Below are 15,419 nucleotides of genomic sequence, written 5' to 3' on the forward strand. Positions count from 1 at the left end.
AGGGAGATAGATAGATAGATAGATAGATAGATAGATAGATAGATAGATAGATAGATAGATAGATAGATTTATATATCTCGCATAATGCCTGTTGATCCTCCTGAGTACTGAGATAGGGAGGAGCAGATGCTGAACCAACAATTCTGGTATCAGGAGCAGTCTTCCCACCTCCTAGTAATGGAGGGCTAAGACACTGTCAGTTTTTTTCCCAATGGTTCAAGTGTCATAGGGCAGAGTAAGCTGTGTCTCCACACATGACAACAAGCTTCTGGATGGGAATACATCCAGACTAGAGTCTGAGAGCTGGATCCCTGCCCTCCAGACCCAGTGATGTGGGAACAAACTCCAGGAAAAAATCCTCTAACACCTGCAGTGACAAGAAACTCACTCCCTCAAAAGGAAGCCATCCATATTAGATGAAAGTTATATAACAAAATGTCTGTTTCAAAAACACATTATGCCCACATGTACAAAAATATTTATAGCAGCTCTTTTTGTGGTGGCCAAGAACTGGAAATCGAGGGAATGCCCATCAATTGGGGAATGGCTGAACAAATTGTGGTATATGAATGCAATGGAATACTACTGTGCTATAAGAAATGATGAACAGGGGGACCTCAGAAAAACTTGGAAAGATTTACATGAACTGATGCTGAGTGAAGTGAGCAGAACCAGGAGAACATTATACACAGTAACAGCCACAGTGTGCAAGGACTGTTTCTGATAGACTTAGCCCTTCTCAGCAACACAACGACCTAAAACGTCTCCAAAGGACTCTTGATGGAAAATTCCATCCACATCCAGAGAAGGAACGATGGAGCTGGACTTCAGGGTGAAGCAAACCCTTTTCTCTTTTGCTTTGTTTTTTTCTCATAGTTTCTTCTATTAACTATAATTCTTCTGTGCGAAGAAAAAAGTTTAAAAAAACACAGTATGGACTTAATACTTATTGAATTAACTTAATTTTAAGAATATATCCATACTTAAAAAACCTTATTTCCTATTTTCTATGTATTACACCATGGTAAATGACACAAATAACCCAGAACCAGATTCCAGAGAGTAACATGTTTATCCATGCTTAGTCAACAAAATATTCATCTACATTACTTTAAACCCTTACCTACTAATTCTATACAATTGTCAAGAAGCTGCCAGGAAGGATGACATCATCGAGGAATTGTTCAAGGCCCTTCCCTGTCCTAGGCTTTTAATAAATCTGTTCCTAAACAGTCTTCCCCTCCCAAATTTCCTCTCTAATTTAGCTCTACTTTAGCACCTTCAATAAATGAGTCTGGAAAATATAGACACAGGATAGGACAGTAAAGAGAGTGCTGGACTTGGAGTCCGGAAGACCTGCTTTCAAATCTTACCTCTGATATCTACTAGCAGTACAACCGTAGGCAATCATTTCACCTCTCTGAACCTTAGTTTCCTCAACTGTCAAATGGGAATAATATTAACTGTAGTACCTACTCCACAGGTTTGCTCTGAGGCTCAGCTGAGATGATGTACAGAAAGTACTCTGCAAATTTTAAAACATTATATAAGTAGTAACTATGATTGGTAGTAATTAAAGTTGAACTCACCCATTTGCCCAAGCCAGGATAGTCGTGTTCAGGATCAAAAAGGTGTTGATGCAGCTGGAACTCTCGGATGAACTCTGCAGTGTCAGGGGAATTTTCCAGACATCCATCATCTACTGCAAACAGCCAGAAGTCTTTGAGAAAAGCCAAGCAACTTATGCATGCCCCCATGGGTAAAGGTAAATAGGAACAAGGCAGGCCACTGAAGGTCAGAATCACATTCCCATCTGCATCCCATGTATCTATTCCTGCTTCCTTTTGACTCACTTTGTGACCTCAGGCAAATCACTTTCCCTCTCTGGGCCTCTTCTCCATCTGGAAACTGAAAATGATGGTGGCTACTTCCCTCTAGTTACTTCAGAGGGATACGGTGAAGTTTGTGCCTAGATTTTTGGAAATACCTTGTGCTCCTTAGAGAAAGGTTCAATATTATCATATTATTTTTTATGTAACATAAAATAGAATAATTGTATTTTAAACACAATGTTAATTTGTTTAATAATGTATATATTTATAATATAATATTCTATATAGTATTTTAAAATAAATGCAGTTTTGCTCCTTAGAGAAAAGTGCGACATCAATTTATTTTACATATAAAATATATTTTATGTAAATACACTAAATTATTTGATAAATAATGTTATATAATAAATATCTTACAGTAAGTACTTAATAAACCTTAGTTAATTCCTATATATTGGGCACAATTGTATTCAGCATGAGGCCAAATGAGACTCTGTCCCAGGGCACTGATAGGAGATAAAGTGTGATTCCTCCCTCCCCTGCTGATGACCCTCAGTAGCTTGATTTACCTCCTAGATCTCTGGAGGCCCAGGACATAACCACATCCACAATCCTCTCCTGACCTCACTTCACTCACCCACCCACAAACTAAATTTGTCTCAGGCGAAGTTTGGGCTAATTATAGTTCTAATATGAGATACGCATTCCTTCGGAGGAGGGGGAGGAGGAAATGCTGTGTATTTTGTATAATCAGTACAGTTCGCATATTTTTAATGTGCTCCTGCATTAATAAACAACATGGACACACACATACACACACACACACCATAGTCACTGAACAGAGGGGTGTGTGTATGTGTGAGTGTGAGTGTGTGTGTGTGTGTGTGTGTGTGTGTGTGTGTGAGTGTGTTGGGCTAATGGCTGTTCCAGCATGACTGGTGCTATAGGCTCTGATTTTCTTGTTTGAATTTTCGGTTCAGATCTGTGGTTTCATCTTGGTAGGGCAGTGCCTAACCTGGACATTCCTTCCAAGGATGTAGAATGACATCCTCTGTGGGAGCTGCCTGAGGCACTCAGTGGTTAAGCAACAGGCTTGGGCAGACATTAGTCTAACACACACCCATTCTATATTCAGTGGGTATGGTATATCTGTTTACTAATCTGGGGTCTAAGGCAAGACTTGAACTCAGGTCTTACTAAATCAAAGGTCAACTCTCTAACTAGACCACACTATCATTCAGAAACAGTGTCTTCAAAATCGTTTTTCCTTTTTGTAAATGTTTTATTGATGCCTTTTTAAAACATCACTATCACCCCTCAAGGACTTCCCTCCATGGAACTCTCCCTTGTAACAAATACGTCCAGTCAAATAAATTAACATATTTTCCATGTTATATATTCCTCATTTCACATCTATACTCCATCCCCTCCTTGCTAAGAGGAGGACAAAGTTTCCTTAGCCTCAGCACTCTCCAAAGCCCCTCTGGATCTTACGATTCTCTGGAGATGATTCATTCTGCCTATCTTTTATGTGCCTTAGACAACCAGAAAAGAACATAAGGAGTCTGGGTTGCATGGGAAGCTGAGGGGAGGAGTGAAGACCAGTTTTCAAAAGACTGATGAGACATTAAATAAGTGCTGAAAATGCGCGCCTATTTACAATCAGCCAGGTATGTCCTGTGTCTCGTTTCTTGGAGTATTTCCAAGTCTTTCCAGAAGGCAGTCTGAAACGCACACAAGGTCTCTCCACAGTATGAACCTAATGTGGAAGTCATTAGCATACCAAAAGATCTCTAATGCAGCTCTACTGCGTCTGCTCAGTGTTCAGATCTCCTGACTGGGAACGTTATCTAACCCCTACATCTGCAACCATCAGTATGTCACGCTGGTAGGAATGGAGAAGAATATAGTAAAAATAGGTGCTCAGACACATTTTTTGGATGATAACTTTGTGGAGTGGATTCTAATTCTTTACTGGAAGTGATTTCCTGGGTGATGCTGAAGGGTGGGAGCCCACTGGGGTCATGAGAACGTAGGAGTAGGAGTCAGATAATTGAGATACCAACCACAGAATTTAATATATTATCTCTGTGGCCAGGAAACAACATAGATGAGGATTTCCCTACATTTCCACAATGACGCAGAAAGCAAATTGAGAGAATTAAAGGATAAATTTTCCTTAAATTAAAGACTAAATTTCCAGAATAGTATATTGGATGCATGGAGGTCTAAAAGCTGAGACTTGGGGCTTATACCATAGCCCATACTGACCTCTTCCTTCTCGGACATCCATATTTATGGTCTATACCATACAGTCTAGCACCGAATGATATCAAACAATGAATAAACGTTTATTATGTACCAACTTTAGACCAGGCAATGTGCTACATATGCAAAGATTAACAGGGAACATAAAGCTTACATTCTGTTGATAACACTTTGTATTGTTTTCCTAATTTTTTTTGAGAATGTCCATCAGAACTGTTTCTTGAGAACCGGAGTTGTGTCTTAGTCATTTTTTTTTCCACATGACCGGAACATAAATACTTGCTGACTTGACTTATTTGAATTACTATGACTTCAGTACTTGTGTTCCCCTCTTCCGTTCACAGATCAAAAGTGAATGTGTCACATAACCCTCTTCTAGCAAGGCCTTACACATAGTAACCTTTCAATGATACATGTAGAATTCAACTCATTTATCACGAAAAAATAACATAAAGAAGTATATGATTAAGTCCGAAATGAGAATACAAGGAATAAGAAACTGAGAAATTCAGAAAAAGAGATCTATGTACTATAAATTTAGTTCAAGAAACATTTGTTAAATGCCTTCTATGTGCAGACCACTCTACTAGGTATTAGGGATGCCAAGAAAAAAACTAAACATTTCCTTTATTCAAGGAACTTATATTCCATTGGGGGAAGGACAGAAGGAGGACAAGGAAAAGGAAAGGAAATACAAAGCAATTTCAAGATGCAGAGAGTTCTAACAACTGCAGTGACGGTCAAGAAAGTCCTCACGTAAAAAGTGGCCCTTAAGTTGTGCTTTGTAGCAAGCTAGGGATCCTACAAAGCAGAGGAAGGGAGGGAGAACATTCCAGACATGGCAGACCACCAGAGCAGAGGTACAGAGGTGAAAGCCAGAATGTCATACACCAGGCCAATTTGCCCAGAAAGGAGAGTATTTGAGGGGGAATATTATGAAATAAGCCTAGAAAGGTAGTTGAGAGCCAGACTAAAGTGAGTCTAAATGCCAGACTGAGGATTTGATACTTTGTGAAGCATGTAAAACTTGAGCCGAGCCTTGAAAGATGGGTAGAATTTGGAGACATGGAAGGGATGGGGAGGATTCAAACCCAAAATGTTTCACTCTGAACTCACTCCTTCTAAATACCTGAATAAGGCCCTCTGCTGTGTCTAATCAATCCAGCCAGCTGCCCCTGGGGAATGTTGTTCCTTAAACTTGGTACAGGTCTTTCCTCTCCCTGAATCTAAAATTATACAAGCAAATAATATGTGGCTGAAATGATCTGAGCCATGCAGTGATTCAGGTCTTCCTGCAATCCTATTTTCAAATCTAATTTTTCACTGCGCCGGCAGACCCACATTGCTTTGCCACACGCAATCACTTAGATTCTCGTTAGTTACAGTGACCATGTTTTTTAACAACAACAACAACAAAAACCCAAGACACATGGTCTGATAGAAGATATTCCTTTTGTAAAGTCTTGTTAAAAGTACACTTTCTTTCCTTCCTAGATTTTCCAGGACATATGATTGCTGCACCATCTCAGTACCTTCTCTAGTAGCTCTAGCCCAGAAGGGATTTTCATGAGGCAGCAAAGTCCAAAGTCTACTCCTCAACATCCCCTATGGAATCCCTGAGACTTTTTCCTGATCTCTCTGTCATGCTTGAAATAACACCAAACATCAGTGAAATCAATTATTTCAATAATGAGGAATTTGCACCACCAAGAAACAAGGTTAGCTGTATTCAGGCATGTTGATACCCTATTAGAACCTAACGCTCAGCCTCCCTGCCCAACTCTGGATTCCTTTTCACACAATCCATGAGTTATTGAAAGTACAGATTTGTCCCTGAAAGTGATGAACCCTAGCAGGTAACCAGATTAAACTGGGTTCCAACTCGGTCCATATGTAGACAAAACATTTTATCCTAAATTGAGTTAGAAATAGCAGGTGGTAGCTCTTTGCATGTTACGTTAAAAAGCAGAGAAAAGGAAATGGGGAATTCTATCCTTAGTCACTGAGTGATAGCTTAAAAACAAAGGTCTCCCTTTAAACAGAGCCTGAAAGTAGGGGCAGAGGGGTCCTCAGGCCAGGGCTACCAATCCTATCATTGGTCTATCAGGATGCAAGCCTATTCTGGTAATTAAGAAATTACCATGTCTTAAGAAGAATGACAGTTATGAGGAACATGGTCCAGGACAACTTTAATAGGAAATACTAGTATGCTAGGCCTCTCACTATTATCCATAGAAACAGTGTATGAAGACCTGAGGGGAGAAAGCAGAGAGGGAAAGGAAGGAGTTAAACTGAAATATTTCAAAATATTTTAGCAGGCTTCCATTTCTGATTTTTTTATCAGAACTGTTAAAATGTATTCGAACTGACAGTTGGATTTTTTGCTTAATCTATATTGGGCAAATAAAATCACAGATCTATAAACTGGAGGGGCATCAGAAGCCATCTCATCCAACCCCCTCATTTTATAGAGGAGAAAACCACAGTCCACAGAATTGAAGTGGCTTTACCCAAGGATGTATAAGGCTGAATTTGAACCTAGGTCCTCTGACTCCAAAGCTATGTCTCTTTCCACTCTACCACACTAAATTCAGAGAAGTGCTGTGGTGTGACAGAAAAAATCTTGTTTGTCCTTTGTTCTCAAAGAGGACCAGTAGGAAGAATACCAGAGTCTACAGTCCTACTCTTCTATTTACTATATGATCTTAGATGAGCCTCGTCTCCTATCTATTACATTAGGATAGCAATAATAATAAATATTCAGTGAGATGATGGAATTGAAACCATTTTGTATCTCTGTGGTGCCACATGTACGAATTTGAGCAAGTCACTTTCACTGTTTCAATGTCCTCATCTAGAAAATGAAGTCAATTACATGGGCCCTGAGGTCCCTTCCAGCTCTACATAGATCAATCAATCAATAAACATGTATTAAGCACTTACCATGTGTCAGGCATTGTGCCAAGGGCTGGGGTACAAAAAGAGGCAAAAGACAATTCCTGTCCCCAAAAATTTACAGTCTAATAGATCTTAAATTGTTGGCATTTTGCTCCTCCCACCGCCCCCACCTCCTGCAAAGGGAGGGGCTAACTGGATGCTAAGGCTGGTAGTTGCGGGGGGAAAGTAGGAGAAATGAATGGGTGTGGATAATCCTGAGAGTAGATAATCTTGAGTTGTCTGTGTCTTATGTGGGAAAAGGGAAAGATATTTTGGAAGAATTTGGAGGGAGGGGGTGATGAAGATTTCTTTTTAAGTTAAGGAGAATGGGGAGATAATTGAGGGCAGCTAAAAGAGGGACGGCTAGATAGCTCAGTGGACAGAGCACTGGTCCTGGAGTCAGGAAGACCACTTCAAATCTAACTTTAGATACTTCTTAACTGTGTGACCCTGGGCAAGTCACTTAACCTCTGCTTTAATCCATTGGAGAACAAAATGGTAAATCACGTAAGTATGTTTGCCAAGAAAACCTCATGAACAGTCAAGAAGAGTCTGACATGACTGAACAATGGAAGAGGGAGAGTGAGAGAAAATATTGGCAAAATAATTTTATATATCTGGGCCTCATGACTGATATACGTATGCCAAATTAAATTCACTTGGCCTCTTCACTTTCTAACACAGGGCTACCCAGTAGAATTGAACTGTTAGTAATTCTCAATGCTTCCCATTAGCACTTTTAAGTTTCAATTGCTTACAATCTCAAATCTATTTCTCCCTGGGAACACATCAGTATGCTTGCCCATTACCTGTTTTTCCAATGGGGCAGGGATTTGGAGGATCTGGATAGCCCTGGTCCTCACTGAAGTCCTTGGGGATGTTGTCACCAGTCAGTTCAGCCACAATGTTAGGGATGTTACCATAAGGACCCAAATGCTGCAGACCTTCATGGGCACCACCTGTAAGGAATACAAAACATCCTCAGATGGATGTAGATAAGGAGCCCAGAAAAATAGACACTTACTTCTCAACCAGACTGTGTTCCCTCTTCAAGGATGTGCTGGAGCCAGTTTAAATAGGCTTTTGAGAGATGAATGTTAAATTATCAGTGTGAATATGTATACTTTGCAAATTGGCAAATATTATTCACAGCTTGATTTATTGTTCTGTAGATAATTTAGACGAAAGTGTTAGAAAATGCTAATAATGTAGATTAAATTGACAAAGATGACAAAAATGACAATAATCAATGCTGGAGAGGCTGTGTAATGACAGGTATACTAACACATTGTTGGTGGAGCTGTGAAATAATACAACCATTTTGGAAAGCAATTTGGAATAATGCAAGTAAAGTGACTACAGTGTCCATGCTCTTTGAACCAAAGACTCCATTATTGGATTTATATGCTAAGGAAGCCATTAATAAGAAGAAAACTCCCCCAAAACACCAAAATATTTACAGCAGCACTTTTTGTGATAGCAAAGAATTGGAAACAAAGTAGATGACCATTCATTGGAGAATTGTAGTAACGAACTATTATTATGCTGTAAGAAATGATAAGTGTGATAAATACATTGAAGCCTGGGAAGATCAACAGGAACTGATACAGAATCAAGAAAACAACATACACAGTAACCACAACAACGTAAATGGAAAAATTGAGTGAATGTAACAAAATTACAAAGATCAAAGAGGACTTGAATAAAAGAGAAGGATACCTGAGATAACTAGGATGATGTACAAAACAGAAGACATCAGTAAAAACTTCTTTTTTAAAAAATACAGATTAAATTTAGTGTATTGTTTGTATGGTTTTTTTTCTGGAGAGCCAATTATTAATTAAACTTTTAGCAGCACACTCCTCTCCTGATGCCTTTTGAAAGCCAAAACAAGTCCTATTCTCTCAGAAAACTTTTTCTGGACCAGCCCCAACTGATTCTATACCACATCTTCCACAAACTTAGAGATTTTGTGTTGTATTAATAAAATCATTGATTGAGAGGCAAAGGGATCTTTTCTCTGCCTTCTTAAGCAAGAGAAGACAATACAATTTAATCTTGGTCTTGATGACTCAGGTTCATCCTTACAAACCTTACATTGTAAATAGAAAAGGCCTCTAAGAAGCCATACCACCTCTTCCCTTGCTTCCCAATGAGCACACACTTAAAATACCAAAGGCAAATGAAAGTTGATCTAACCTGAAACACATCAAGAGAAAAAGATCCCAAGAGCCTCCTTCACCCACCTTTTGGATCATTGTTCTCTAGGTAGATAAAATCCTTGGTGCTCCAACTAAATCCCATTTCTCTTTGGCCTACCTTCATAAAAACCATAAATCATCGTTTGTTATTTTCTTCCTCAGGATAAACAATATTATTTAATTTAGTCTTTCCTCATGGGTCTTCGTTTCCACAGTCGATTAGTTTAATAGAAAGAGCGCTAGTTTTTTTGTCAAAGACATGAATTCAAAATCTAGCTGGGCTACTCATTACCTGTGTGACCACAGGGAAATCACTTCATTTACCTCAGTTTTCTCTTCTGTAAAATAGGATTGGAATTGTTATTAAGCCCCTTTCAGATGTAATAATCAGGCCGCTAGGTAGATGGAGCATTGGGTCTGGAGTCAGGAAGACCTGAGTTCAAATTTGGCCTCAGATATTAATTGTGTATCCCTAGACAAGTCATTTGACCTCTATCTTCCTCCATTTTCTGAGTTTTAAAATGGGAATAATAATAGCACCTACTTCGCACTGTTGTTGTGAGGATCAAATGAGATAACATTTGTAAAGCCCTTATAATTTCTGAAACATAGTAGGCACCTAAGAAATGCTCCCTCCCCCCTCCCCCCTTTGATCCAAATTAGTGTTGGGATTCATTCCTAGGAGAGATCCAGACAGAGATTCAAGAAGGGAAAAATCACTTGAGACTTCATGGAAAGGATAATGTCAGAACTGGATTTGAAGGAAGTAAAAGCAGGCAGAATGATGTAGTGAAAAGAGTAGGGCATTTGGAATCAGAAGACCTGAGTTTAAATGTCTCTTAAGCTACCTAGTACTTTTGTTTCTTTGGGCAAGTTACTTACTATCTGTAGGGGCAGGTAGGTGATGCAGTGGATAGAGCACCAGTGCAGGAGTCAGGAGGATCTGAGTTCAAATCTCACCTCAGACACTTGACACTCACTAGCTGTGTGACCTTGGGCAAGTCACTTAACCCCAACTGCCTCATTCTGGGTCATCTCCAGTCATCCTGATGAATATCTAGTTACTGGATTCAGATGGCTCTGGAGGAGAAGTGAGGCTGGTGACCTGCACAGCCCTCCCTCACTCAAAACAAAGTCAAGTGCAAGTCATGTCATTATTTCTCTGATGGCATGGTCTTCTTCGGGAACGAAGGGCAAACCCATTGTATAGCAATAAATATTTTTTCATTGTTTTCTTCACATCCTTAAAATAACTCTATGAGGTAAGCAGAATAGTATCAATCATTATCCTATATCAATATTTTAAGGAATCAAGATTTTATTTAGTGTAAATACACCCCCCACTGATAATGATCATCTCTCCAACCGTTGGCAAACAGTTTCATAAATTGCTATGGCTAAAAAAAAAAAAAAGTCATTAGTTGGTGGTCAAATTTTTGTACAACTTTCAATACAATAAGAGATTGGGTCATGAGTATTAACCACCTGGATCATTGAGAGGGCTAAGCCATTTGCCTCTATACTACATGGACCCATCCTGTGATGCTCAGTGGATAAAATGCTGGACCTGGAGTCAGGAAGATCTGAGTTCAAATCCAGCCTTAGATAGACATTTACTAGATATATGACCCTGGGCAAGTCACAGTTTCTCATCTGTATAATGGTAGCAATAACAGTAATAACACCAGCCTCTCAGAGTTGCTGTAAGGAAACGTAAGATAATATTTGCAAAATGCTAGGAAATTTTAAGATGCTTGATAAATACTAACTATTTTTGTTACTGGATCTCTGTTAGGTGGGAAGTTACAACTTCTGTTAATGTGACCACCTTCCCCTTTCTAATTTAGAGCTTCTAACAGGAACATACAGTATAGAAAGGACACTATTCACAAGTCCATTCATTTCTAGGGATATGTGAAGCCCTGAGGACTGTGTTTTATGAAAGCCCAAGTAATCTCTATAAGGACACTATAGCCCCCTACCAGCCTATAAAGGAGGAAGTGAAAAAAGGTAGTAATGCTGAGCTCTACTCTCTCTTTATTTTGCAATTCTTCTAGTTATACAGTGTTTTCAGTTTTTGCAAAATGTTTCCACATTTTTGATTTTGACTTACTTCATTGAAAAACAACACATACATTATCAATTTCTTAATCTGTCCAAGGTAGTTTGTCATTGCTGTTCATTCAGTCCTGTCAAGCTCTTCATGTGAACCATACTGTCCATGGGGTTTTCTTGGCAAAAATACTGGAGCGGTTTGCCATTTTTTTCGCCAGTGGATTATGACAAACAGAGATTAAGTGACTTGCCCAGGATCAAACAGCTAGAAAGTGTCTGAGGCCAGATTTGAATTCAGATCTTCTGATTCCAGACCCAATGCTCTATTATCCACTGAGTCATCTAGTTTCCTCCCAAAGTAGTGCAAAAGAAAAATGTCCTGCCTTCATGAAGCTTTCTCACTAGTAAAGATAAGGAAATACACAAGTAACCATAGCACAGGATATCTAGAGAATCACGATGGAGGACAATGCCTTCAACTTGGTATTAAGAGCAACTTGGGTTTGAGTCTTATCTTGTATGACCCCAGGTGAGTCAAAACATCTCTGACCCTCCTCTTCCTCATCTGTAAAATGGGGATATTACTAGAACCTTCCTCATAGGGCTGTTGTAAAGATCAAATGAAATCATGAGATGATCCCATTAGACAATGAGCTCCTACAGGGTTTGTTTTTGTTCAGTCCTATCCAACTCTTCATGACCCCATGTGGGGTTTTGTTGGCAAAGATACTGGAGTGGTTTGCCTTTCCCTTTACCAGCTCATTTTACAGATGAAGAAACTGAAGCAAACAGAGGTTAAGTGATTTGCCCAGGGCCACACAGCTTGTAAATATCTGAGTTCAGATTTGAACTCAAGAAGATGAGTCTTCCTGACTCCAGTGCTCTATCAGATTATGACAACTAGCTGCCAATCCATGAGGGAGGCACTATCTTTTGCCTCTTTTTATACTCCCAGTGCTTAGCACAGTGCCTGGCAGATAGAAGGTGCTTAAGAAATGTGACTGACTTACTAACTAATGTTCATAGTGTACTTTGTAAAACCATGCTAGTCATTTTATTCATTCAACAAGCACTTATTAAAAGTCTGTGTGGTATCAGTTATGGACATTATTTGTCTATATAACTCAGTGCCTAACACAGCCCTGTGCACATAGTAGGTGCTTAGCAAGTTATTGTTTAATAAATATCATTATTAGAATACAAGAGTGCAACTAAAGATAGAGTACTTTGGGAGTTCAGAAGTGAGAGTGATGACTTCTGACTGGACATCAGGGAAGGCTTCATGGAGTAGATGACATCTGAACTGCGGTTTGAAGTATGGATAGAAATGGATCAAGAGAGTTTGGGGCAGAAGGAGTGGGGTTGGTAGAGAGTCAAGGCAAAAGGAACAACATGAGCACACTAGCAAGAAAACCTGCACCATTCCAAAGAAGTATGTAGGGCTAGTATCCCCGATTTACAGATGAGAAAACTAAGGCCCACAGAGGTTAGATAATTTGCCTGTGATCAGGTAGTGATGCCCAGCACAAGCATAATAGGGCCCTACAAGCATCTTCTTACTTTGTTTTCCACTTCCAAAGAATGGTTAGAGCCCCAGAGTGTCCATTGGTAAAATGAGATCTCCCAAAATGAGAGTGGGCTCAAGAGATCCAGGGGGCTTAGTCTCCTAAAACAATTCTCCTTACAACAACTCACCATGAAGATTCAGAGCGACTGAAGCCAAGTCCTCATTCTCGGGAGGCATTGGCAGAATCCTTCTAGGATGGGACCCTGGCCATTATTCTTGCTACTGTCGTTCATTAATGTCTGAATGCCAGCTCCATGCCAGCAGGTTTGCAGCATCCAGACCCAGCCCCTAGCCTGCAGACTTTCACTCACAATGTGGTAACGCCCTGACAAGCTCACAGCCAGCCCGCCAGTCAAGTCTCATCAATAAACCCTCTCTGCTATAACCCAATGACACCAAGGCTGCCAGTTGGGCTGGATGACTGGACATCAGTGCTGGACAATAATGAAGAATTGTAGTGGGACAGGCAGGTGCCAAGTAACCAGTCACCCACATCATAAAAAGGGAGTTCCATGAGGGCAGCCTGGCAGAGAGTGGGTGCAAGCTCCTGAATACCAGCCATTCAGCTAAAGGGGAAAAGATCCAACAGTTTTCAGTTATGTTACCCACAAACAGCAGGCACTAAAAATACAGCCCCTTCCTTCATTCTTCCAACCATCCTGGGTATACCATTTCTATTATGGTCTAAAAAGCTCAAGAAATCATATGGGTTATTAAAGCCAGCTCCTTGAGCCCGCACCCACCCATGGCACTTCCCAAATATCCTTGCTAGTGGGCAGAGGGTGCCAGCCTGAGATACCCAAGGGACAGAAAAAAAGGATCTGAATTAAGAGAAAGGAGAAGTCTTATGCTCAAGGAATCCGAGGCAACTTTCATCTTTCAAAAACCCAAAAAGCAATAAATAATCAAAGGAGATATGAGATGGGTGACAGCAATTCCATTCAATTCAATAAACATTTATTAAGGATGTAGCAACACTGTATCTTTACAAAGCCCTCTCATGCTTGCCTTCTTTGCTCTCTTAACAGGGCTCCTTTCCCTAGGATTTGGATTCTGCCTCCTCATGAAAATCCTTATCTTCTTTCCATCAGCTGATCAACAAGCATATATTGAATGCAAAGCACTGTGCCTAAAATGTAAATTCAAAGACATTATATTTTAATTATATTTAATTATATTTTACTTGTGTGTATGTGTGTATGTGAAGGGGCAGAGTATCACAAGCACAGAGATAAGTCAATACAAACTATAGAGAAGGTCATCTCAAGAGGGAGAGAACATAGACACCTGGGATGATTTTCCAAGGGCCAAGTATAGGAGGTGACACCTGAATTGTGCTGAACATGACCCATTGCTATATATTACTCCCTCTCTACATACTTTGCATTCTATCAGTCTGGCTGTCTCTTGTTGCTCCTTACTTTCAATATCCTTTCTTGTCTGTATCCATGCCTAAGCGCTGGCTGGGATACATTCCCTCCTCATTGTTGTTGTGTTTGTCCTTTTTTGAAGGAGACCATGACATCAGGGATTGATGACATGACTTGCAGTTGACCTGGATTTGAGTGAGGGAGAAATGTGCAAGGTCACCAACCTCACTTTCTTCTCCTGAGCCATCTGGGTCCAGTGACCAGATATTCATCAAGATGACTGGAGATGGCCCAGAATGCAATGGGAGACCCTGGGGACCCTGGCCCTTTTAGGCTGAGGCCTTTTCAGGTTCACACTTTGAGTGAGGTTATAAGAGCCCTCTTTAAGAAGTGAATCAATGGATGACATCCGTCCTCATAACCCCTGCTTCAAATCCCTGGTTGCTTTTAAGACTCAGTTCAGGCACCACCTTCTGCAAGAGGACTTTCCTAGTGCCCAACTCCATCCCCTTCCACCCCACCTGCTCATGCCTTCCTTTCCTTGTATGTGTTTTCTATGGGTTTTGCAGATGCCTGTCTATATACATGCAGTATCCTCTATTAGAATGTAAACTCCTTAAATGTAGGGACTGTTTTACTGTCTTTACACCCATGGCATGAGTCACAATGCCTGGCACAGAGGAGTCATCAATCAGTTATTTTGCATTTATTAAGCTCCTATTATATTCTAGGCAATATGCTAAGCACTAGGGATTGGTGTGTGTGTTTGTCCTTCATTGCCGAAGAAGACCATGCCATCACAGAAATGATGATATGACTTGCACTTGACTTTGTTTTGAGTGAGGGAGGGCTGTGCAGGTCTCACTTCTCCTCCAGAGCCATATGGATCCAATGACCAGATATTCATAAGGATGACTGGAGATGACCCAAGATGAGGTAATTGGGGTTAAGTGACTTGCCCAAGGTCACACAGCTAGTGAGTGTCAAGTGCCTGAGGTGAGATTTGAACTCAGGCCCTCCTGACTCCTGCACCACCTCTAGACACTGCACCACCTAGCTGCCCCAAGCACTAGGGATACAAAGAAAGGCAAAAGACAGTCCCTGTTCTCAAGAGCTTACAATCCAATGGACCACAACATGGAAACAAACACTCAAAACTAAGATAGATATAGGAGAAACTGCAGGCTGA

General features: G+C 40.3%; 1 pseudogene; it reads right to left on the bottom strand.

The window, feature by feature from the left end:
* The window catches only part of LOC140514462 (uncharacterized), a 66,343-nt pseudogene that overhangs the window by 14,763 nt on the left and 36,161 nt on the right, over positions 1-15,419 (bottom strand).

Source organism: Notamacropus eugenii, chromosome 7 (assembly GCF_028372415.1).
Source record: "Notamacropus eugenii isolate mMacEug1 chromosome 7, mMacEug1.pri_v2, whole genome shotgun sequence".
Taxonomy (NCBI): Eukaryota; Metazoa; Chordata; class Mammalia; order Diprotodontia; family Macropodidae; genus Notamacropus; species Notamacropus eugenii.